General features: G+C 38.4%; 1 pseudogene; it reads right to left on the reverse strand.

The window, feature by feature from the left end:
• Positions 1-3149: 3149 nt before the first annotated feature.
• Positions 3150-18595, reverse strand: LOC124103193 (melanoma inhibitory activity protein 2-like; annotated as a pseudogene).
• Between the last annotated feature and the right edge of the window lie 4642 nt (positions 18596-23237).

The following is a 23237-nucleotide window of genomic DNA, read 5'->3' on the forward strand; positions in this document are numbered from 1 at the left end:
AAGTTCAACTCAATTTTTTTCATTCTGGATTTTATTTTGTGAACTATCATTGCCATAGCCTCCATGGAATGAAATATTATTTTATTCTGAGCTGGCAGGGTGAACACCTCAAGGGCTAAACCCATCAATACTGTACTTATGGGCAGCATTCAGTAGAGGATTGGCCCCACTTTCCTACAATTGGTTTTCTAGGGAGTCTCCTGAGGACCAGACACACATCAGAGATGAGCTGCTGTCTACCCTAGGTCTTAGTCAGTCTAATCCCTCCCAAGGTGGCACCACTAACAAATCCCATTAGGTCTGATTAGACTTAAGCTTCACTTGCTGGAACTCATCTCACAAAGTGCTGTAGAAGTGGTACCCTGAGCATACGCAAACTGAGTACCCCAAATGTGTACCAGTGTACCAAACTGGGGTGAATATAGAAAATACTACTAACATTACTAAATAATTCCTCCCACCTCATACTGTTGAGAAGGGAAGCTGAGTCTTATATCAAACACTTCAATCTCAAGCCATTCCAACTGGCAACTCAGAGAGCAACACAAAGACAGAATGGTGTTAACACCTCCCACCCCTTGCTCTGTAAGTTCAGTATTTAACTCAAGAAGAAATGGAAAGAAAGACACTAGGGCATAGAAAGTGACCACTGAATCCAATCAACTATTTTGACCCCCTCAGTGAAGATAGTTTCTTCATTCTACTCTAAGATGTTGGGATTTCTAAATTTTCATTTCTTTTTATTTTTCATTTGTTTTTCACACACACACACACACACACACAAAAAAAAAAAAAAAAAAACAGTGGTGGGAACATGTGTGCATTCTCATGTGAATTCTGGCTATGCAGATTGGTTCAAGGACATATATAAATATACTTATTTTTCCTCTCATGTTTAGCATTTTTAAATATACCTATTGCTTCCTAGTGTTACCTTGTAGATGTTTGGTTTTTTGGATTATATATTTTGGTTTAATTTTGTACTAGTGTCCTTTACTTTTTTTTTTCCTCTTGTTTCTCTTTGTCTCTACTTATACTAAGAATCAAATTATGTTGCTCTTTTCCTCTTTCCCAATAACTTGCTTATTCTATTTTTCTCCTCCTTCCATAGAAAGAATATATGTTGTTGATTGACTGTATGTCCTCCTCTGAGAAGTGTCTGTTCAGGTCCTTGGCCCATTTGTTGATTGGGTTGTTTGTTCTCTTATTGTCTAATTTTTTGAGTTCTTTGTATACTCTGGATATTAGGGCTCTATCTGAAGTGTGAGGAGTAAAGATTTGTTCCCAGGATGTAGGCTCCCTATTTACCTCTCTTATTGTTTCTTTTGCTGAGAAAAAACTTTTTAGTTTGAGTAAGTCCCATTTGTTGATTCTAGTTATTAACTTTTGTGCTATGGGTGTCCTATTGAGGAATTTGGAGCCCGACCCCACCGAATGTAGATCGTAGCCAACTTTTTCTTCTATCAGACGCAGTGTCTCTGATTTGATATCAAGCTCCTTGATCCATTTTGAATTCACTTTTGTGCATGGCGAGAGAAAGGGATTCAGTTTCATTTTGTTGCATATGGATTTCCAGTTTTCCCAGCACCATTTGTTGAAGATGCTATCCTTCCTCCATTGCATGCTTTTAGCCCCTTTATCAAATATAAGATAGTTGTACATGAAAAAATGCTCAACATCTCTAGCTGTCAGAGAAATGCAAATCAAAACCACCCTAAGATACCATCTCACTCCAGTAAGATTGGCAGCCATTAGGAAGTCAAACAACAACAAGTGCTGGCGAGGATGTGGGGAAAAGGGTACACTTGTACATTGCTGGTGGGACTGCAGATTGGTGCAGCCAATTTGGAAAGCAGTATGGAGATTTCTTGGAAAGCTGGGAATGGAGCCACCATTTGACCCAGCTATTCCCCTTCTTGGTCTATTCCCTAAAGACCTAAAAAGAGCATGCTACAGGGACACTGCTACATCGATGTTCATAGCAGCACAGTTCACAATAGCAAGACTGTGGAACCAACCTAGATGCCCTTCAATAGACGAATGGATAAAAAAAATGTGGCATTTATACACAATGGAGTATTACTCTGCATTAAAAAATGACAAAATCATAGAATTTACAGGGAAATGGATGGCATTAGAGCAGATTATGCTAAGTGAAGCTAGCCAATCCCTAAAAAACAAATGCCAAATGTCTTCTTTGATATAAGGAAAGTAACTAAGAACAGAGTAGGGATGAAGAACAGGAGAAGAAGATTAACATTTAACAGGGATGAGAGGTGGGAGGGAAAGGGAGAGAGAAGGGAAATTGCACGGTAATGGAAGGAGACCCTCAGGGTTATACAGTGGAGGGGGTAGAGAGAGAGGAGGGGAGGGGAGGGGAGAGGTGGGGAGGGGGGAGGGTGGATGATGGGAAAGGCAGCAGAGCACAACAGACACTAGTATGGCAATTTGTAAATCAATGGATGTGTAACTGATGTGAATCTGCAATTTGTGTATGGGGTGAAGGTGGGAGTTCATAACCCACTTGAATCAAAGTGTGGAATATGATATGTCAAGAAATTTGTAATGTTTTGAACAACCCACAATAAAAAATTTAAAAAAAAGAATATATGTTGTATCTCTCCTGCATTCTCTGTTCACATTTTGAAATTGAAAATTTTCCTAACTTCATAAAATGTTTTCTTTTTACATAATCAACTGTACATTTACCATTTTTCAGAACTAATGGGATTATATCACCACTGACCCCACCATTAATTCTAATACAGTCATTACTGGTATGGATGATATATTTGACACCTATGGTTTGCTTTATAAAAGCCAGGTCTAGTTCATGGTAATTGTTTTTATTGTAGGCAATTTCTGAATCCACCATTCCAGTTTATTGGTGGTAATTAATGTTCCAGAGTTCTCCATTTAGACAGCTGGTAGGAACTCTCAGGAATCTTTGGATGAACAGTGACAGAGAAATGAGTTCAAATTGTTTTGGCAGAGCAGGCAAAGAATGCAGGGAGAATGGTCTAAGAAAGAAAGAAGTTGAGTGGCAGGTGGCCTGAGGCAAAGCTGCATCTGGTTGCTGGTGAGAACAGCAGGAGTAATCTTTCATGACCTGCTTGCTGACTTCTGATTTGGTGTCATTTTTTTGAGGGCTATGCCTTCATAGTGACAAGATGGACACCAACTCCCTCTTCAACCTTCCCTGATTGTTCCACCTTGAGCATAATCACTTAAGTAAAAGCAGTTACTTAAACTAAAAATGAGAGATAAATTAATTTTGAAGGCAGATAAAAAATATTGTCAGGTTTCTTGTTGTGCTTCTGGAGGTTCAGTAGCAGGCTCACTTAAAGGTGGAGCATTTTGTTTCCTTAAATCAACCCTGAAGGGAACTCACTTCTACTTTCAAAATGTGGGGGTGGGAGGTGGGGTAAGAAATCCAGCTTTTGGGGGGATAATGAGGAAAACACCACGGTACCATTGGGAATGGACAGGGTGGTGGGCCCGGTGGAAAATATTCTCTAGATGCTCTCCATACATGTTTCCTGGAGGAGGTGGAGGAAAAAAGGTCCTCTTCTCATGAACTGACTCCTTGGATTCACTGGAAACAATGAACCTCTGATTGGAAGGAAAGGTGAGAAAGCAAAGGCAGAGCCAGTTGCTTGGTTTTCAGCAGGGAGAGATGAATCTGGCACATTGGAATCACCAAGATTGACTTTGGTATCATTTCTGGATTCCATATCATTACTGGATTCCATTTCTGAAGATGTAGGCCCATCCATTTTATCCAAAGGGGGCATAGTGGAACTTCTGAGTTCTGCTGGTCCAGATGGTTTACCAGAATTAAAGTAAAATCCATCTTGCATTGAGGAAGCTGTGGATCAGAATATGGTTGGCCTGGTGGAGGGATAATTGTCCTATGGGCCTGTTCCCATGGAGGTGCCAGGAGCACGGTGTCAGAAGGTGCTCTCTGAGGATCAGTTAACTTATCACAGTTTGATTCTCTTCTTTCATTGCTAGTCGCATGATCCAGAGGATTCTCTGGACCCCTTTAGCCTCTTCCTCCTCCCACTGGCACCAAAGGTAAGAGTATGAGTAGACTCTCCTTTTCTGAATGAGAAGGTCTTGTTTCACATGAAGGTGGACCCAATGCTGAGGGACGTGGGGAATTTGCTCTGCTAAAGGCTGTATTTGAAACATCAAGTGCAGAATGATCTTTTTCTACAAGTTTAAATTTGAACTCCATTTTAGTTAATTTTTGTCTGTGGTGAGCATTTTGTTTCCTTAAATTATTGAGGTATCTTTCAGCATTCTGAGCTGCCAACTCATTACCATGTGCTTTTTTCTCATAGTACATAACATGCCCCTGATAAAAATGAATGGTTCTCTCCAATTCTTCTTCAAGATATTTGGCTCACTTTATATAGGTCTCCAGCGGTTTAGTTGTATGGCTGATCTTTTCTTCCAATTTGGAAAGTTTCTCCTCTTGATCCTGGTAATTTTCCTCTCCTATTAATTTCCTTTGGAGTTCCATTACATTTTCTTGATATAGTTTCATCATGACTTTAAGTTTCTGCTGAAGATTCTTTTTTTTTTAATTTTCTAGTGTTTTATTTTATTTTATTTTTTTTATTGGTTGTTCAAAACATTATAAAGCTCTTGACATATCATATTTCATACATTAGATTCAAGTTGGTTATGAACTCCCAATTTTACCCCAAATACAGATTGCAGAATCACATCGGTTACACATCCACATTTTTACATAATGCCCTATTAGTAACTGTTGTATTCTGCTACCTTTCCTATCCTCTACCATCCCCCCTCCCTCCCCTCCCATCTTCTCTCTCTACCCCATCCACTGTAATTCATATCTCTCCTTGTTTATTTTCCCATTCCCCTCACAACCTCTTATATGTAATTTTGTATAACAATGAGGGTCTCCCTCCATTACCATGCAATTTCCCTTTTCTCTCCCTTTCCATCCCACCTCATGTATCTGTTTAATGTTAATATTTTCTTCCTGCTCTTCCTCCCTGCTCTGTTCTTAATTGCTCTCATTATATCAAAGAAGACATTTGGTATTTGTTTTTTAGGGATTGGCTAGCTTCACTAAGCATAATCTGCTCTAGTGCCATCCATTTCCCTGCAAATTCTATGATTTTGTCATAATCTTTCATGATAAACAAAAGCTAAAAGAATTTGCAGCCAGAAAACCAGCATTGCAAAGCATCTTGAGCAAAACACTACATGAGGAAGAAATGAAAAACAATAACCAAAACCATCAGTGGGAAGTGCCTCTATAAAGACAGAGGGCGGGGGGAAAGCTAACCATGGAGAAACAAACTAAATTAAAAAAAAAAAAAGAAGAAGCTAAATAATCAAACATGGCTGGAAGTACAAACCATATATCAATAGTAACTCTAAACATTAATGGCTTAAACTCTCCAATAAAGCGACATAGGCTGGTAACATGGATTAAAAAAACAAATCCAACAATATGCTGCCTCCAGGAGACACATCTGATTGGAAAAGACATACACAGGCTGAAGGTGAAAGGTTGGGAAAAAATATACCATGCACACGGTCCTCGTAAGCAAGCAGGGGTGGCCATCCTCATATCAAATAAAATTGACTTCAAGACTAAATTAATCAAAAGGGATAAGGAAGGACATTATATGCTGTTAAAAGGAATCATTCACCAACAAGACATAACAATTATCAATATTTATGCACCAAATAATGGTGCTGCGACGTTCATAAAACAAATTCTCCTCAAGTTCAAGAATCAAATAGACCACAACACAATAATTATGGGTGACTTCAACACACCTCTCTCACAATTGGACAGATCCTCCAAACAAAAGCTGAATAAAGAAACTATAGAACTCAATATCACAATCAACAACCTAGACTTAACTGACATATATAGAATATATCAACCATCATCAAGTGGATATACTTTTTCTCAGCAGCACATGGATCCTCCTCAAAAATAGACCATATATTATGCCATAGGGCAACCCTCAGTAAATATACAGGGGTGGAGATAATACCATGCATTTTATCTGATCATAATGGAATGAAACGGGAAATCAATGATAAAAGACGGAAGGAAAAATCCTACATCACATGGAAAATTAACAATATGTTACTGAATGATCAATGTGTTACAGAAGACATAAAGGAGAAAATCAAAAAATTCTTAGAGATAAATGAAAATACAGACACAACATATCGGAATCTATGGGACACAATGAAAGCAGTTTTAAGAGGGAAATTCATCGCTTGGAGGTCATTCCTCAAAAAAAGGAAAAACCAACAAATAAATGAGCTCACACTTCATCTCAAAGCCCTAGAAAAGGAAGAGCAAAACAACAGCAAATGTAGCAGAAGGCAAGAAATAATTAAAATCAGAGCGGAAATCAATGAAATTGAAACAAAAGAAACTATTGAAAAAATTAACAAAACTAAAAGTTGGTTCTTTGAAAAAATAAATAAGATCGACAGACCCTTAGCCATGCTAACGAAGAGAAGAAGAGAGAGAACTCAAATCACTAACATATGGGATGAAAAAGGCAATATCACAACAGACACTACAGAAATACAGAAGACAATTAGAAATTATTTTGAAAACCTATATTCCAATAAAATAGAAGATAGTGAAGACATTGATAAATTCCTTAAGTCATACGATTTGCCCAGACTGAGTCAGGAGGATACTCACAACTTAAACAGACCAATAACAATAGATGAAATAGAAGAAGCAATCAAAAGACTTCCAACCAAGAAAAGCCCAGGACCGGATGGGTATACAGCGGAGTTTTACAAAACCTTTAAGGAAGAATTAATACCAATACTTTTCAAGTTATTTCAGGAAATAGAAAAAGAAGGAGCTCTGCCAAATTCATTCTATGAGGCCAACATCACCCTGATTCCGAAACCCGACAAAGACACCTCAAAGAAAGAAAACTACAGACCAATATCTCTGATGAACACAGATGCAAAAATCCTCAATAAAATTCAGGCGAATCGGATACAAAGGCACATCAAAAAAATTGTGCACCATGATCAAGTAGGATTCATCCCTGGGATGCAAGGATGGTTCAATATACGGAAATCAATAAATGTTATTTACCACATCAATAGACTTAAAAATAAGAACCATATGATCATCTCAATAGATGCAGAAAAAGCATTCGACAAAGTACAGCATCCCTTTATGTTCAAAACATTAGAAAAACTAGGGATAACAGGAACTTACCTCGACATTTTAAAAGCTATCTATGCTAAGCCTCAGGCTAGCATCATTCTCAATGGAGAAAAATTGAAGGCATTCCCCCTAAAATCTGGAACAAGACAGGGATGCCCTCTATCACCACTTCTATTCAATATAGTTCTCGAAACACTGGCCAGAGCAATTAGACAGATGAAAGAAATTAAAGGCATAAAAATAGGAAAGGAAGAACTTAAATTATCACTATTTGCAGATGACATGATTCTATACCTAGAAGACCCAAAAGGGTCTACAAAAAAACTACTAGAACTAATAAATGAATTCAGCAAAGTGGCAGGATATAAAATCAACACGCATAAATCAAAGGCATTTCTGTATATCAGCGACAAAACTTCTGAAACAGAAATGAGGAAAAACACTCCATTCACAATATCCTCAAAAAAAAAAATACTTGGGAATCAACCTAACAAAAGAGGTGAAAGATTTATATAATGAAAACTACAAAACCCTAAAAAGAGAAGTAGAAGAAGATCTTAGAAGATGGAAAAATATACCCTGTTCATGGATAGGCAGAACTAACATCTGCTGAAGATTCTTATTCTCACTTACAAACTGTGTATTTTCTGCTTGCAAAGATGCTTGTTCTGTCTTAAGATTTTTAATGTGTTCTGTAAGTTCTTCCTTTGGTTTATCTACTTCAGATAATAAAGTAAAAAATTGAGTACTTTTTCTTTCTATGGTTTTAAAAGAGTCCTTTAACTTAGCAACATAAACCAGTTTCTTCAAAGTCCCTTTTGGCTGATCTTCTAAGTGAGCACCAATTTATGATTCACTCTTCATTTCCAATTCCAAGTTACCTTCATCTATTAGGACTTTTCCAAGCACAGGAGCCCATTTTTTTTTATCTGCAGCAAGTGTTCAGTCAAAAACTTTATGTGATTTTCTTTATCTCTTAGAACTTGTTGTGCTTGTACTTTAGAGTGTACCAATGTCATTTTCTGTTTATTGAGGCTATTCACTTTTTCTTTCCATACTTCAATGTCTTCTAAGAGCTGTTTCTGACTTTCCTGAAGTTGAAAATTTTCATTGAAAGCCTCTTTTATTGCTACTGTAACCCCTTCTTTATTCATTTGAAATAGTCCCAAGGTTGTTTTAGCTTTAGGTATTTGTGATCTGAGGGATTTTAATTCATCTTCTAGGGACTTAAACTTTTTTGATATATCCACCATCAATTCATTCTGTTGAGAATGTTTACTTTTCTCTTCTTCTAGCTCCTTTTCTAGAAAGAGTATTTCATCCTTAAGTTTAGATACAGACTGTTGAGAGCCACAGCCAAGGGGACCCCAGCAAACTTCCAGCTGATTGGCTCACAGGGGCCCCAGCAAACCTCCAGCTGCCAGCTGATTGGCTCCTCTGCAGTGATGCTCATTGGGCTGTTTCCCCGCCCTTTCAGACCACAGAGTTGCTCATTGGAGGACTCTTTTGGCTCCACCCACGCGACCCAGCCAATTGGCCTCAAGAGCAGGAGGAGTGGGGGGTTGAGAGGCTTGTGGGAAACCAGTGTTGGCAGTTGGGCTCTGAGGGAACTCCTGAAGAGCTCATGTGGTGCGGTGTGTGTGTTCTAAAAATAAAGTTCATTTCTGCTTGATAAGTGGCTCGTGAATTGTGCCCAGCCAGACTGCGGCATTTGGTAGCCCATACGGGGAACGACTGAGGGTAAGTGATAAGGTAAACTGCTCGCCCCTGAGGGCAGGGCAAGAGGATGGGTAGCCATTTTAAGATTCTTCTTTCATTTTGTTTTACTTTTGTTTTAAGTTGCCTGTCCCTGGATATGGGTGAGATGGAAGAAAAACCGCTCACATCTGAGGAAAAACTATTTGTGTCTGAGGAACAGATAGGGAGAAAGGACGGATGTACATTTCAGGAGGATAGAAAGGCTGATATACTGATTTTTTATTGTTCCATTTTTGTTTCATTCTGTTTTGGTTTTGTTTGGCATCATCTTGTTCGGTTGTATTATAGTAGAAATATGGGATCAGAAATTAGTAAAAAACAAACCAAAAGAGTGTTAAGTAAATTGTTAGAGGAAGGAGGCATCCCAGTAAAATCAAGAGCAGTCAGGGCATACATTGATACAATACAAAAATGTAGCCCATGGCTTTTTAAGGAGCAGTTGTTAAATATATCACAATGGAACCATCATGGTGAAGATTTAAAAAGAATAGAAAAGAAAAGCCCAGGAACTCTGCCAGTTGGCACATTGCCATTGTGGACATTCGTATCTTGTTTGCTTAGTCCAAAGCCTTCAGTTCAGACAATGGTAGAGGAAGGAGAAGACATATTGATTCAAGTAAAAGAGAAGGTCTCTCAAGTTAGTCAGACAGAGGAAAAGATTCAGGTAAAAGAGAAGGTCTCTCAAGTTAGTCAGACAGAGGAAAAAATTCAAGTAAAAGAGAAGGTCTCTCGAGCTAGTCAGACAGAGGAAGAAAGTTTAGAGCAGAAAAAGCCATCAGGGGAAAAGTTATAACTGGAGACTGCTACTAACACCTTTCTATCACCAGAGGGCGTAAGTTTCCAACCAACAGCACCACCTCCATATGCTGGGAGGCCCCCAACCCCTGTAGTTGATAGATGGGATCCTGAGACAGGACCTCAAATATTAGCATGCCTTGTATTTGAGCAGGCAGGAGGGCAGCGAATTCACCATGCTTTAGATTTCAAAACAGTGAAGCAGCTAAAAGAGCCTGTAACAACCTATGGTCCTCAATAACCCTTCACTGTAAGCATGGTCAAATCCATTACCAACTTGAACATGAAGCCAGCAGATTGGACTAGTATGTGTAAAGCTGTGCTAAATGGAAGACAATACCTGTTATGGAAGGTTGCCAATGAGGAATTTTGCAAGTAGATGGCTAGGTGAAATGCAGCAGCCAGTTATCCTCAGAGAAATCTAGATATGTTGTTAGGAAAGGGACCTTATGGTGTTCAGCAGCAACAAATTGGATATGATCCTGCCATATACTTACAAATTGCTGTAGATGCGGTTAGGGCATGGAAGACTTTACAAGGACATGGAGGTTTACAAGGTCAATTATCTAAGGTAATACAAGGAGTTAATGAACCTTACACTGAATTTGTAGAGAGGCTTATTCAAACAGCTACCAGAGTTTTTGGGAATACAGAACAAGCAATGCCATTAATAAAACAACTGGCTTATGAGCAAGCAAATTGTTGGTTCAGAGAGGTCGTTAGACCATGGAAACATGAAGATTTAAACACATATATTAAATTATGTAGAGACATTAATGAACAAGGGCAAGTCTTGGCAGCTGCAGTACAACAGGTTTAAGATGTCAGGCCAAAAACATGCTACAATTGTGAACAAACAGGACATTTTAAAAGGAATTGCCCCATAGGAGGAGGGTTTAACAAAACTAGGTATCAAAGGAGTAGAATACCGGGTTATTGCCCACGATGCCATAGAGGGAGACATTGGGCTAATGAATGCCGTTCTCAAACAACCATAGAGGGTACTCCATTATCAAAAAATGAACAAGGACCAGGTGTCTATCCATGATATCGTGGAAAAAGGCATCAGGTTCCATTGACAAAAAACGGACAGGGGGCCCAATGCTCCAGGACCCAAGACCACAAATATACGGGGCACTGGAGGAACCCAGCAACCCCATCAGGGTATTGCCCAGGACACATTATCCATTAAGTCCCTCACTAGACAAACAAGAGGAAGCACCGGATTGGACATCTGCACTTCTGCCAGAACAGTACTAACACCAGAGATGGGAGTTCAATTTATTCCCACAGAGGTAAAAGGACCTCTTCCCAAATGTACAATAGGCTTATTATTGGGATGCAGTTATTCTACTCTAAAAGGACTTAAATAATTCCTGGGGTAATTGATCCCGAGTATGAAGGTGAAATAAAAATTATAGCCAGTTCTCCAAAGGGTACATCAGTAATTTCACCAGGAGATAGAATAGCACAGTTATTAATAATACCCAGCTTGCATGATCAATTTTCCAGTCGTACTGTAGAAAGAGGCTCCAGGGGATTAGGCTCCACAGGTGTAGATTGGGCTATGCTTTCTTTAAATTTAGATTCTTGCCCCATGCTAAAACTAAATATTCAAGGACATGAATTTAATGGGCTACTGGATCCAGGTGCAGACCTTAGCATCATCTCTCATCAAGAATGGCCAAAACATTGGCCTTTACAACAAGCCACTCAAATGCTTCAAGGCCTAGGAGTGGCGACTAATCCCCATAGAAGTGCAATGGTATTAGATTGGAAGGATCCTGAAGGATATGAAGGAACTATATGGCCATATGTATTGGATCATCTTCCCATAAATTTATGGGGACGAGATGTCCTACATCAATTCAAATGCGTCCACTATTACGGCTAGACAAGGTTTTAGGAAAGGAAAAAGATTAGGAGAACAAGAACAAGGTATAGCAGCACCAATACAAATAGATCAAGGAACAGACAGACATGGGTTGGATTTTCAGGAGGGGTCACTGTGACAATAAAAATTACTTGGAAATCAGAAAGACGAGTATGGGTTCCTCAGTGGCCCCTGACTAAAGAAAAGATACAAGCAGCCCATGACCTGGTCAAACAACAATTAGTGGAGGGACATATACAATCTTCTATATTTCCCCATAATACTCCCATTTTTGTCATCAAAAAAGAAATCTGGTAAATGGAGATTGTTGCAAGATTTAAGAGCCATTAATAATGAGATGGTTATTATGGGACCTGCTCAATTGGGGATTCCCCAATTGTCTGCTTTGACAAAAACCTGATATGTTTTAGTTATAGATATTAAAGATTTTTTTTTTCAATTCCAATTCATCCTGAGGATAGTCCAAGTTTTGCATTTACTATCCCTGTGCTGAATCATGAAGGTCCTGATCAGAGATAGGAATGGAAAGTACTCCCTCAAGGATGGCTAACAGCCCAACTATGTGTCAAATTTATGTTAACAAACTAATCCAGCCACTTTGAAATCAAAATCCTGAACCAGAAATATTTCACTATATGGATGATGTATTATTAGCACACAAAGATAAAAACACATTGCTAGAATGTTATGCCACACTTACAAATTTATTAAAAAATTATAATCTAGAGATAGCAATAGATAAAGTACAATTAAATTTTCCAATTAATTATTTAGGAGTTCTATTATCCTCGACCATGGTCTGTCCACCAAAAATTCAAATACGAGTAGATCAACTTAAATCACTTAATGACTTTCAAAAGTTATTAGGAGACATAAATTGGATAAGGTCTTATCTAGGTATACCAAGAGGAGAGTTGGGACCTTTATTTGATATCCTAAAAGGTCCATCAGATCCAAATTCACCCGAATGTTAATGCCTGAACCAAGAAAGGAATTAAAAATCATTGAAACATATATGGAAAATATGCATTTGGATAGAAATGATATAAGTTTGCCTTTATTATTTATTGTACTACCAACAAAAAAATATTCCTACAGGACTATTCTGGCAAGAAGGTCCATTATTATCGATACATTTATCTTATTCTCCTAACACTATTCTTACTAGGTATCCTGAGGCTGTAGGACAGTTAATACTCAAAGGAATAAAAGCAGCAAAGGGAGTGTTTGGAATTTCTCCCAATAAAATTATTACTCCATATACTACGGATCAAATTAATGAGTTAGCTAATGAGTTAAATACTTGGGCAATAATCATGTGCAAATCTACTGTTTCATTTGATAACCACTTACCATCTAATCCTTTATTGTCTTTTTGGTCATCGCATCCTGTATTTTTTCCAAAAATGACAAGAAAAACACCTATCATGAATGCTCCAAATATATTCACTGATGGGTCAAATAATGGTACAGCAGCAATAGTTACACCTGATCAAACTTTTATATTTTTAGTACCCAAACAATCAGCTCAAAAGGTAAAGCTTAATACGGTATTACAAGCTTTTGTGATGTTTAAAGATTCTGTATTTAATTTATTTTCTGATAGTTAGTATATAGTCAATGCTATAGTATCCCTTGAAGATGCTAGTAGGATTTCCCCTTCCTCTACTGCTTTCTCTTTGTTTTCCACTATACAAAATCTAGTCTGGGACAGAAAAATCCATTCTTTATAGGACATATCAGGGCACATACAGGATTGCCTGGAGCCCTTAGTTTGGACAATGATTTAGCAGATAAAACTACACATGACATACATATTTTCTGTACACTAGAAGAAGCTACAAATTTTCATAAAAAGTTCCATGTCAATGCTAATACTTTACAAAAGCATTTTAAAATAACTAAGGAACAAGCTAGACAAATAATAAAACAATGTCAAAATTCTGTGACCTTTTTACCACAAGTTAATCCACTGTGTCCATTCCAAAACAGTTAAAAACAGATAATGGCCCTGGCTATACTTCTACCTCTTTTAAACAATTTTGTTCATCATTTGGCATTACTCATATAACAGGAATCCTATACAATCCACAGGGACAAGGCATAGTTGAAAGAGCTCATCAAACTATTAGAATGTACTTATTAAAGCAAAAAGAGGGAATTGGGAAGGCATATATATTCCCCAAAGATAAACTTAAAATAACCCTTTTTACTCTAAAATTTTTAAATTTGGATTCATCAGGGCTTAGTGCTGCAGAACATCATATGTGCCTAAAAAATGTACATAAGCCCAAAGTACCTTGGAAGGATATTCTAACAGGACAATGGAAAGGTTCTGACCCAGTAATTGTCTGGAGTCAGGGGTCTGTTTGTGTGTTTCCACAGGGAGAACAGCAGCTGATTTGTTTCCAGAGAGATTAACTAAAGTGATTTCTAACAGACCAAAAAGAAGATGATTTGGCTCAAATCCATAACAGCTGATATCCATAACTCCAGTTTGGCTATCCTTACATCTGCAACAGTGGTTCTCCCACAACTGGAGCCTAATGAAACCAGGATGCTTTTTTCAATGTCATTTTATTATTGCCCTTTCCCACAGCATGAAGTTCTATTTCGTTTTTTGAGCTGGCACAGACCTAGGTTAATGTTTTGCTGATCAGTTCTATTTTTTGACTATAGAGTTTTGAAACATTGCAATAGAGATTTCACTTGTAAAAAGTTATAAGGCCTTTACTATTATGTTATGTTTTGTATGTATTATGTGTGCACACTTGTGTTTTGTGTTGTATGTTTGTATGTACGTATTTCCATATATCATATATGATGAGCTCTCATGAAAAAAATTGATCCAAATTTTTTTTCTTATTCACGTGATTTAAATGGTTTAATATAAATTGGGTAAACAGCTGTAGAGGATTGTTTTAATATGTGAACAAAAAAGGAGGTTAACAGATCTGTTTGTTTACTTTCACCTTTCCTTTTCATTATATTTAATAATTCTATTCAAGATAATGCCAATTGTTCAGAAAATTGTTTTCTTTTAGTGCCTGCTGGAATGTTACATAATTTTTTCTTTAGCCGTTTTTGCCAGAATTCCTATCTTCATCCTAGTGCCAGTGAAGACAAAGATAAAAGCAATCTACAGCTTCTGCAATAGCTATCACTGAACTGCTTGCAGAACTTGCCTGGACTATGTATCACTTGTATGCATTGTGAACTATCTGTTGGTGCACCGACTTGTGGTAGTGTTGGGGTATTTTTTCTGAAGGTGTCATCAGTGGTACAATTTTTCCAAAAGGAGCCATCAATTGGCTTGGTGTATCCTCCTCCCTTCTGCTTGTGATGGTCATTCAGCTAAAATTTGGGGGCCAATAGAGGTGAGGCAAAGAACCTCCTCCCCCCGGCTGGTACAAAGGTGTATTCACAGGTGTGGCTGTATGCTGGACCGGTAGTCAATGACGGGTAAGATCCAATTGCAATGGTACCAACCTAAGACAGGAGGCTGACGTCTTGAGGTCAGCTCATCTGATGACGGGTAAGGACCATATGTAATATTGGTCAACCTAAGGCAGGCACAGTCCCTAAGGCACATGCTTGTTGTTTAGACAGAGAGGGGGAGATGTTGAGAGCCATAGCCGAAGGGGCCCCAGCAATCTTCCAGCTGATTGGCTCACTGTGACCCCAGCAAACTTCCAGCTGCCAGCTGATTGGCTCCTCTGCAGTGATGCTCATTGGGCTGTTTCCCCACCCTTTCAGACCATGGAGCTGCTCATTGGAGGACTCTATTGGCTCCCCCCATGTGACCCAGCCAATCAGCCTCAAAAGCAGGAAGAGTGGGGGGTTGAGAGGCTTGTGGGAAGCCAGTGGTGGCAGTTGGGCTCTGAGGGAATTCCTGAAGAGCTCGTGTGGTGCGGCGTGTGTGTTCTGAAAATAAACTTTGTTTCTGCTTGATAAGTGGCTCATGAATTGTGCCCAGCCAGATTGTGGCAATAGACCTATTCAGGTTTTCATATATTGCCTCCAAATTTTCTGCTTCTATCGACTCCTTCTCCAAAATGACATCCTTTAAAGATGACTCTAAGCCTTCATACTCTTTTTGAATAAGTCTAACTTTTTCAAGTAGTTCACATTTTTCTTCAATTAGTCCGGAAACTTTTAGAGCAAGCTCTTTTTCTCTTCTCATGTAATACCTGCTTCTCACAGACTGATAACTTCTCCACAAAAACAAGAGAACAACAAAAAATCCAATAGCTGTACATATCACCAACTCCCACAGACAGCCATGAGGACTAGGGTGTGTTTCCATGTCTTCAGACAAGGCAGACTACAACCCTGCTTACTTCTTCTAGGACCACCCCCAAGTAGGGCTGAGAGGTAGCTCTTTCCCCCTCATCATGCTAAGGCTTCTTTGGCTATTCCCTCTACAGCCACACCATGCCCAGCCACGCCAAAACAGGCTGTGGACACTCAGGCCTTTGGTCAGGAACAAACCTGCACCAGGCAACAGAGCAGACCATTATGAACTAGCAGGTGTGGGGGGGTGTGGGCATGGGCATAGGGAGCCCTGGTAATGGGCTCTCAGGGCCTAGCACACTCATGCTGCCTGTCAGGAAAGTCATGGCCCCTTCACTATGCTGTGCATCCTGAAGCAGCACAGGTTCAAGCCTGTCCCAATCAAACCAGAGAGGAGTCTTCTCCAGGTCAACCACCTGTTGGTTTGGTTTAGGCCAAGCCAAGGCAGAAATTCTATACAGTCATAATATCACCCAGCTTGATGTCACTAAAATTCTAAAGCTCTAAAAAATTTAAAGAGCTAGTACATCATATATTTATATTTGTGCCACTGGCTTTTTTGTTTTAATGACTCATTTCTTTTCTGCCCCTCTTGTCCCCTCTTTTTCCTTCCTTCCTTCTTTCTCCCAATCCTTTTCTTGCAGTGTTGGGGGTTAAACTCAAACGGGTTAAACTCCTTGTACATGCTACAAGCTCTGTACCTCTGTTCTACCTTCAGATTTTTTCCATAGAGGAAAACTCTGTTTTTTAAAAATAATTTTAGAAGAGTTGCAAACATGGGCACAAATATTCGATAAGTTATTTTTAAATAGTACAGCATATCTAATGTTTCTAAAAAGAAGGATCTTAAAACTTGAGTTGGTTTTCATGTCACTTTTTGTAGTCTACTATTTATTTAAGAGTCTTCAAAATCTGTTTTCAGATGTTCTTTTCACTTCTCATAGGATGTAAACACTTTTAAGGAAGTGGTCATTATAAATATATAGCAAACAGAAGGATAAGATCAGTGAGATCCTGCCTCAAACAAAACAGAATACAATGTTGCATGGGATTCTCACCCAGAGAAGGGGACACCAGGGTATTCAATAGGGAGCAGTGTTTATTTGTGTGCTTTCAGCCTCAGTGGATTCTTATCCAAAGGCTGAGCATTTAGTGTAGGGAGTGATCCCTTATATATTCTGGTTGGTTTCCTTTTACATACTAGCCTTTGTCTTCATATGACGTAATACACATTCCTATTTGGGCATTGTATTTCTATATTACAAAGTATCAAGAAGGTTCAAAACTGATTTCCCAAAGTCTCACAATGATACATATGACATCATATTCTCTTTCCTTTGTTCTGATAAATCTGTACCACAAAATGTAGCTCAGTGGTAAAGCACCCCTGGCTTCTATTCCCAGTACCAAACCAAATAAATGGCAGATACACTTAATTTAGGGCAGAGAATTTAGCATTATAATGAGTTTTAGTGAGCAAAGTTTACCCTAGGTCATTTAGAAGAGGAGCTATGAAGGTTTGGCTGGTTTAAGTTGGTTGTTCCAGGCCTTTCCTAAAGAGCTGTTTCTGAAATAATGAAACAACTTCAAGGGCTGTTAGCTGAGCAGCTCTCTGCCTGCAATCACAGGTGTTCCTAAGTTCCTGCTTGGCAGCTCATCACTTTTTCCTGGTGGGGAGAAAAGTCTGAAGGCAGCAGAGCTTGACTTCTTGGGGGATCTCCTTCCTTTTAGGCTATTCTAAAAAACTTCCTCCAGCACCTCCAGTATCTGAGATGCAGAGAGTTTGAATGGCCTCCAAATATAGATATTTGAGACCTGATCCTGGTCCTCACCTCACTCCACATTCCTTGGTTGTTTCCTGGGGCACCTCAAGGCCCTGATTTTGGAGGGCTCCACTTTCATCTCACCTCTATACCCCCCAGTGCACCCAGGGCTTCAGTTGCAGTACCTAACTGAGAACAAGGTTCTCCAGGCAGGAGTTGCAGCCTTCCTGGCATCTGTCTTGACCTTGACCCTCAAAGAGGGCAGTGCCTATGGGGCTACTTAGTGGACCACCTTTGTGTTACTTATGGGGTTGAGTCTTAGCATTTGTTGCCAGAGAGTTGTATCTCCATTGGATCTCCCTCCCTGAGATATTTAGTCTTTGATTGAGGCTGAAGGCTATCTAGGTGGCAGCCAGTTGCTTTTCTCACTTTCTTTACCCACTGGTACCAGAATCTACTTTCTCTCTTACAGCCCATTGCCCAAGGCACAGGTGACCCAGGAGGCTTTGAAGGTCTGTGTTGTGGGAATAGGTGGAGCCACTGGGCATTCAGCAATGTGGGACACTTGTTTTGAGAGGCTGAGTGATGAGAGTCATCTGCAGATTTTCTTCTACATCTCCTAGACAATGAGGTTGTGATGGATGCAGTCAGTAATTCCTTTATATTAGCTGTCATTTATGGCTAGAGACTGACCTAGAAGCCTGTAGTCCTGGGACCAGAGAGGAGGAAGCAGATTTGGGCATATTGTTGAATAAAGTAATTGATGATTAGGGGTACAAAGGGTGTGGGGAAGGTTGAAAATACCTCTAAAAACCTTCCTGGGATACTTGGTAAGAGATGCCAAGAGGACAGGCAGGGCTCCTGACCCACCAGCTCATGAGCCATCACTGCTCAATAGCCACAGAGTCAAAGCCACAACCTCATGCAGTGCTGGCCTCTGAAGGGGTGACTGGAGCTTAGAAGGCAGAGCTGTCCAGGTACTAGTGGGATGGTTTCAGGGTCCAGCAGTGATTTCAGGCTTGGTGGCCACTCACTGGTATGTTTCCTGTTTTGCTGTGCTTATGAAGTAAACTGCTATAGACATTTGTGTGCAGTTGTGTTTTTTTTCCTTGATTTTTATTACAAGATTTTTCTCAATTAAAAAATGTGTTTATATGCTTGAGAAATGTTAAAACTTTATTAAGATAAAATTATATACTTTAAAACTCTTTAAACAAGTGTAAAGAAATGGAGATGTTTCTTCATTTGGGACATTTTCCTGAGTAATGAAACCAAGCATTGACAGGATGGTGTGAGAATTTGCACAGGAAGAGAAGAAAAAAAGAAGAGTAAGAACCCAAGAACTTCTTGGCACATAGATCAATCTTATATCTGTTTCTTGGGGCTGCTGTGACTTTGTCCTAAGCTGGACAACTTAAAGCAATAGGACTTTTTGACTCGCAAGTCAGGAGACTGGAAGTTGGAAATTAAGAGGCTGGCAGAGTGGGCTCCTTCTGGAAGCTCTGAAAGAGAAATTGACTCATGTTTCTCTCTTAGCCCCCGATGGCTGCCAGCAAGCCTTGGCTTTCCTTGTCCTGCAACTGTGTGACTCTGATCTTGGTCTCCATTGCAACTTGACTGTATCCCTGTGTGTGTGTGTGTCTGTGTGTGTATGTGTGTGCATTTATCCTTTTCTTGTAAGGTCACCAACCATATTCCATATTGGATTAGAGTCATTATTTATTTTTTCTACAAAGGTTACATGCAGACTTAAAATGAAATTTGGACTTTACCTTATCTTTTTGGAGAACACAGTTCAAACCACAAGTCATTTTTCTTTGGGAGAAAGAATTAAAATTTACTCCAGAGTATTACTATAGTTATAGTTGTATAGTTTGTTGGTTACTCAGTTAATTAAAAACATTTCAACTTTCCTTGATAGAATATGTCCACCTCTCAATTTTGTTGCCTTTGAAATAACTCAGAGCTTCAATAGCCTCATGATATGCAAGGAATCCATCCAAAAACTAAAAATATATCATCAAGAGAAAATAAGGTAAAATTAAACAAATCAAGGTGTATACCATACCCATGGGATATAAGGCACAACATTATAAATGTACAATTTCTCCCATTAGGAATTTCTGGATTTAATGTATTCCCACTAAAAATCCCAAAAACTTTTTCTTTAAAAATTGACACAATGTTCCTAAAATTCTTATGGAAGTCCAAAAGCTAAGAAGTGTAAAGATGCTCTTAAAGACTAGATGTCAAGACCTATTATAAAAGTAATGCCAATGTAAGAATGAAATAAACTCAATAATGGATAAACTGAACAAGGTAGTAGAAAACCCAAAACCTCAAACATCCATCCAGATGGGTTCATAATCATGGCTCTGGAGTAGTCAAACGTTTCTTAAACATTACACAAAATTATGAAATTTAAACAAAAAAATTAATTAGTTAGACTATGTTAAAATTAAAAAGTTCTGTTCATCAAAATTCCTCAAGCTAGAGAGTTAAAAAGACAATTCACAGAATGGAACAAGTTATTTTTACAAATATATCCAATGAGTGACACACCACAAGTATATTAAGAATTCCTTCTAATCAGCAATAAAATGACAAATAACCCAATAAAATACTGGAAAATGTGAAAACAATTCTCCCAAATAGGATTTCCAATGGCAGCAATAATATTGAAAGTGATTATCACTGATTGTCAGGGAAATGAAACATTAAAAACTACATACAAAGTTGTGCTGGAGTTGTGGCTCAGTGGTGGAGTGATTGCCTAGCACATGTGAGGCTCTGGGTTCAATCCTCAGCACCACATAAAAGTGAAATAGAGATATTGCATCCACCTACAACTGAAAAAAAAATTTAAAAAGCTACAATGAAACATGACTACACACCCACTAGAATGCCTAAAGCAAAATGGGTAGACAATTATCAAATGTTGGTGAGAATCTGGAGCAAGCCAAACATTACATGCTGCTTAAGAGAATGAGAATTGGTACAAGAACTCTGGAAAACATTTCCATAGTATCTACCACAGCTGGACAAATGCAAATGCTTCTGGGATGTTAGTAATGTTTTGTATCTTGATCTAGGTATTCACTTCCTGACAATTCTTGAGCTATGTTCTTTTCAGTGAGTATTCTTCCGTATGAATATTACTTCCAAAGCATTTGATTTATTATTTTTAGTAACAGTCCCTTTGGATATTGTTAAGCAAAAATACTTTACCTTGGAGGAGGACCTACTTGAATGGTTATGAGAACTTTGGAGCCTATAGTGTTAGTTTGGGTGTCTCAAGAAACAGGACTTCAAATAGGGAGATTTAGGAAGTGAAGCAAGAAAATATGGACATGAAACTAGAAATATGAGGTGGTAAAAGTAAAGAAGCCAAAAAAGGATTAATGAACCAGGCCATTACAATTGAGGGCAGCTGATGCTGACAGTCATTGGGGAGACAATTAAGGTCTAAAAAGGTAGTTTTCTCACAACTACCCATCTATCATGAGTTCAGATTGACTTGCCAGGGCCATAAAACCTCACAACAATTTTAGCTTGCCCAGAAAGCAGATTGTGTTCCTCAAACCAGAGAAAAGTCTTCAGGTTAACAATAAAAAGTCCCTGGTATGTAGAGGAATGCCAAAGAGTCAGGTGTGGAACCAACTCAATTCCATTCTCCTACTTGTTGAGATTACTGTGTCCTTCAAAGTAATGACCACTTATGATAAAAACAATTTGAAAATATGCTTAAAATGGAAGTGTTAGTGGGAATATTAACTAGAAGATCCTCTAGTAACTAGAAGATTCTCACTTCCAAATAGTATTTTTACAATTTCAGTGGTATAGTTGGTTTCAAAGCCAATTGATATTCATTTTCTTCCTCCACCACTCATTCTAGATTTCTTTCATCCATGGTTATTAGCATTTCAGTTGCTCCTGATAGGGAATTCAGATCTTCTTTAAGGGATCTGAGCCTTGGGAATAATGCCTTTGTCAAGCTGTGGTTTTTATCATTTCATTTTCTGTAATCAATGGTATGGAATCACCAAGAGGTTTCAGATGAATATCTTCTAGGCTCCAGACATATCCCTCTGCTGTGGTTTGCACAATTGTGTCTCCTGTGAATTCCTGTTGAAACTTAATCTTCCTTGTGGTGGCATTAAGAGGTGAAGTCTTTTTATTAAGGTCATGAGTGCTGATTAATGGATTGGCGCTTTTATAAAAAGGGCTTATAAAAACTCAGCTCTAAGTGTATCAAAATCCTAGGTTTTAGACCTGAAACTCTGCACATGCTAGAAGAAAAGGTACATCCAACACTCCATTATATTGACTCAGGCATTGACTTCCTTAATAAGATCCTTAAAGCACAAGTAGTAAAAATCAAGAATAAACAAATGGGTTAACATCAAAATGAAATGTTTCCTCACAGCAAAGGAAAGAAAATTGTGAAGAGAACGTCTACCAAATGGGATAAAATCTTTGCCACCTGCATCTCAGATAGAGCATTAATTTCCAGACTATATAAAGAATTCAAAAAACTTAACACCAAAATACAAAACAAAGCAAAAACCAAATAACACCCAGTCGATAAATAGGTAAAGGAACTGAAAAGACACTTCACAGAAGAAATATTAATAGTCAACAAATCTATGAAAATATGTTCAACAACTTTAGCTATTAGAGAAATGAAAATTAAAACCACACTGAGATTCCATTTCACTGAAGTCAGAACGGTGATTTTCAAGAATACAAGTAACAATAAATATTGGTGAAGATTTGGGGTATAAGGTACACTCATCATTGCTGGTGGGAATGGAGGGAGAGAAGAAGAGAAAAAGGAAAGTGGAATGAATCTGACATAGTTTTCCTATGTACTTATATAAAAACAACATAGTGACTCCCATCATTATGTACATCCATAAGAATGGGATTCTAAATAATAAATAAAATGAAAAGTATTCCATGTTGTACAATTATAGCTAAATGGATTCTTCTATCATGTGTAACTAAAAATAACAAGTAAAAAAAAGAAAAGAAACAAAACAAAACAAAACAAAAAACCCCACAAACCTCACTCCTGGTTTTGTAGCACTGAAATAATATTTAATTAATGAAATGAAAGCATTTATGGGTTTGCTCTCTTCCACTTTTCTGCCAAATGAGGACACAGCTTCTGGGACAAAAATATTTCCCACTCTGACCTCCAGAACTGTGGGAAACAATTTTCCATTCTTTATTATTCACCCAATCTTAGGTATTTAGTTATGGTACCAAGAAAGGATTAGGACATCTTCCCTACCCCATTATGTCTCTATAACTTTAAGTTTATGTGATGATCAGGGTCAATTATCAACACTAGCAGAGTAAAACCTCTGCCTGCTGGAGGAGCCCATAATTACTAGGAGGCAGCCATAGCTTTAAATTGAGGTGTATCATTTTCAGATAACCCATGATTGATAGAAGAGCTTCACCCCGAAAAGAATATGAAAGTTGACAGAACAGCAAGGAAAAAATACCAATTCTACATTTA

This window comes from Marmota monax, unplaced genomic scaffold, assembly GCF_021218885.2.
Source record: "Marmota monax isolate L192 unplaced genomic scaffold, Marmota_monax_Labrador192_F-V1.1 WCK01_AAM20220418_F8-fsc00678, whole genome shotgun sequence".
In the NCBI taxonomy this organism is placed as follows: domain Eukaryota; kingdom Metazoa; phylum Chordata; class Mammalia; order Rodentia; family Sciuridae; genus Marmota; species Marmota monax.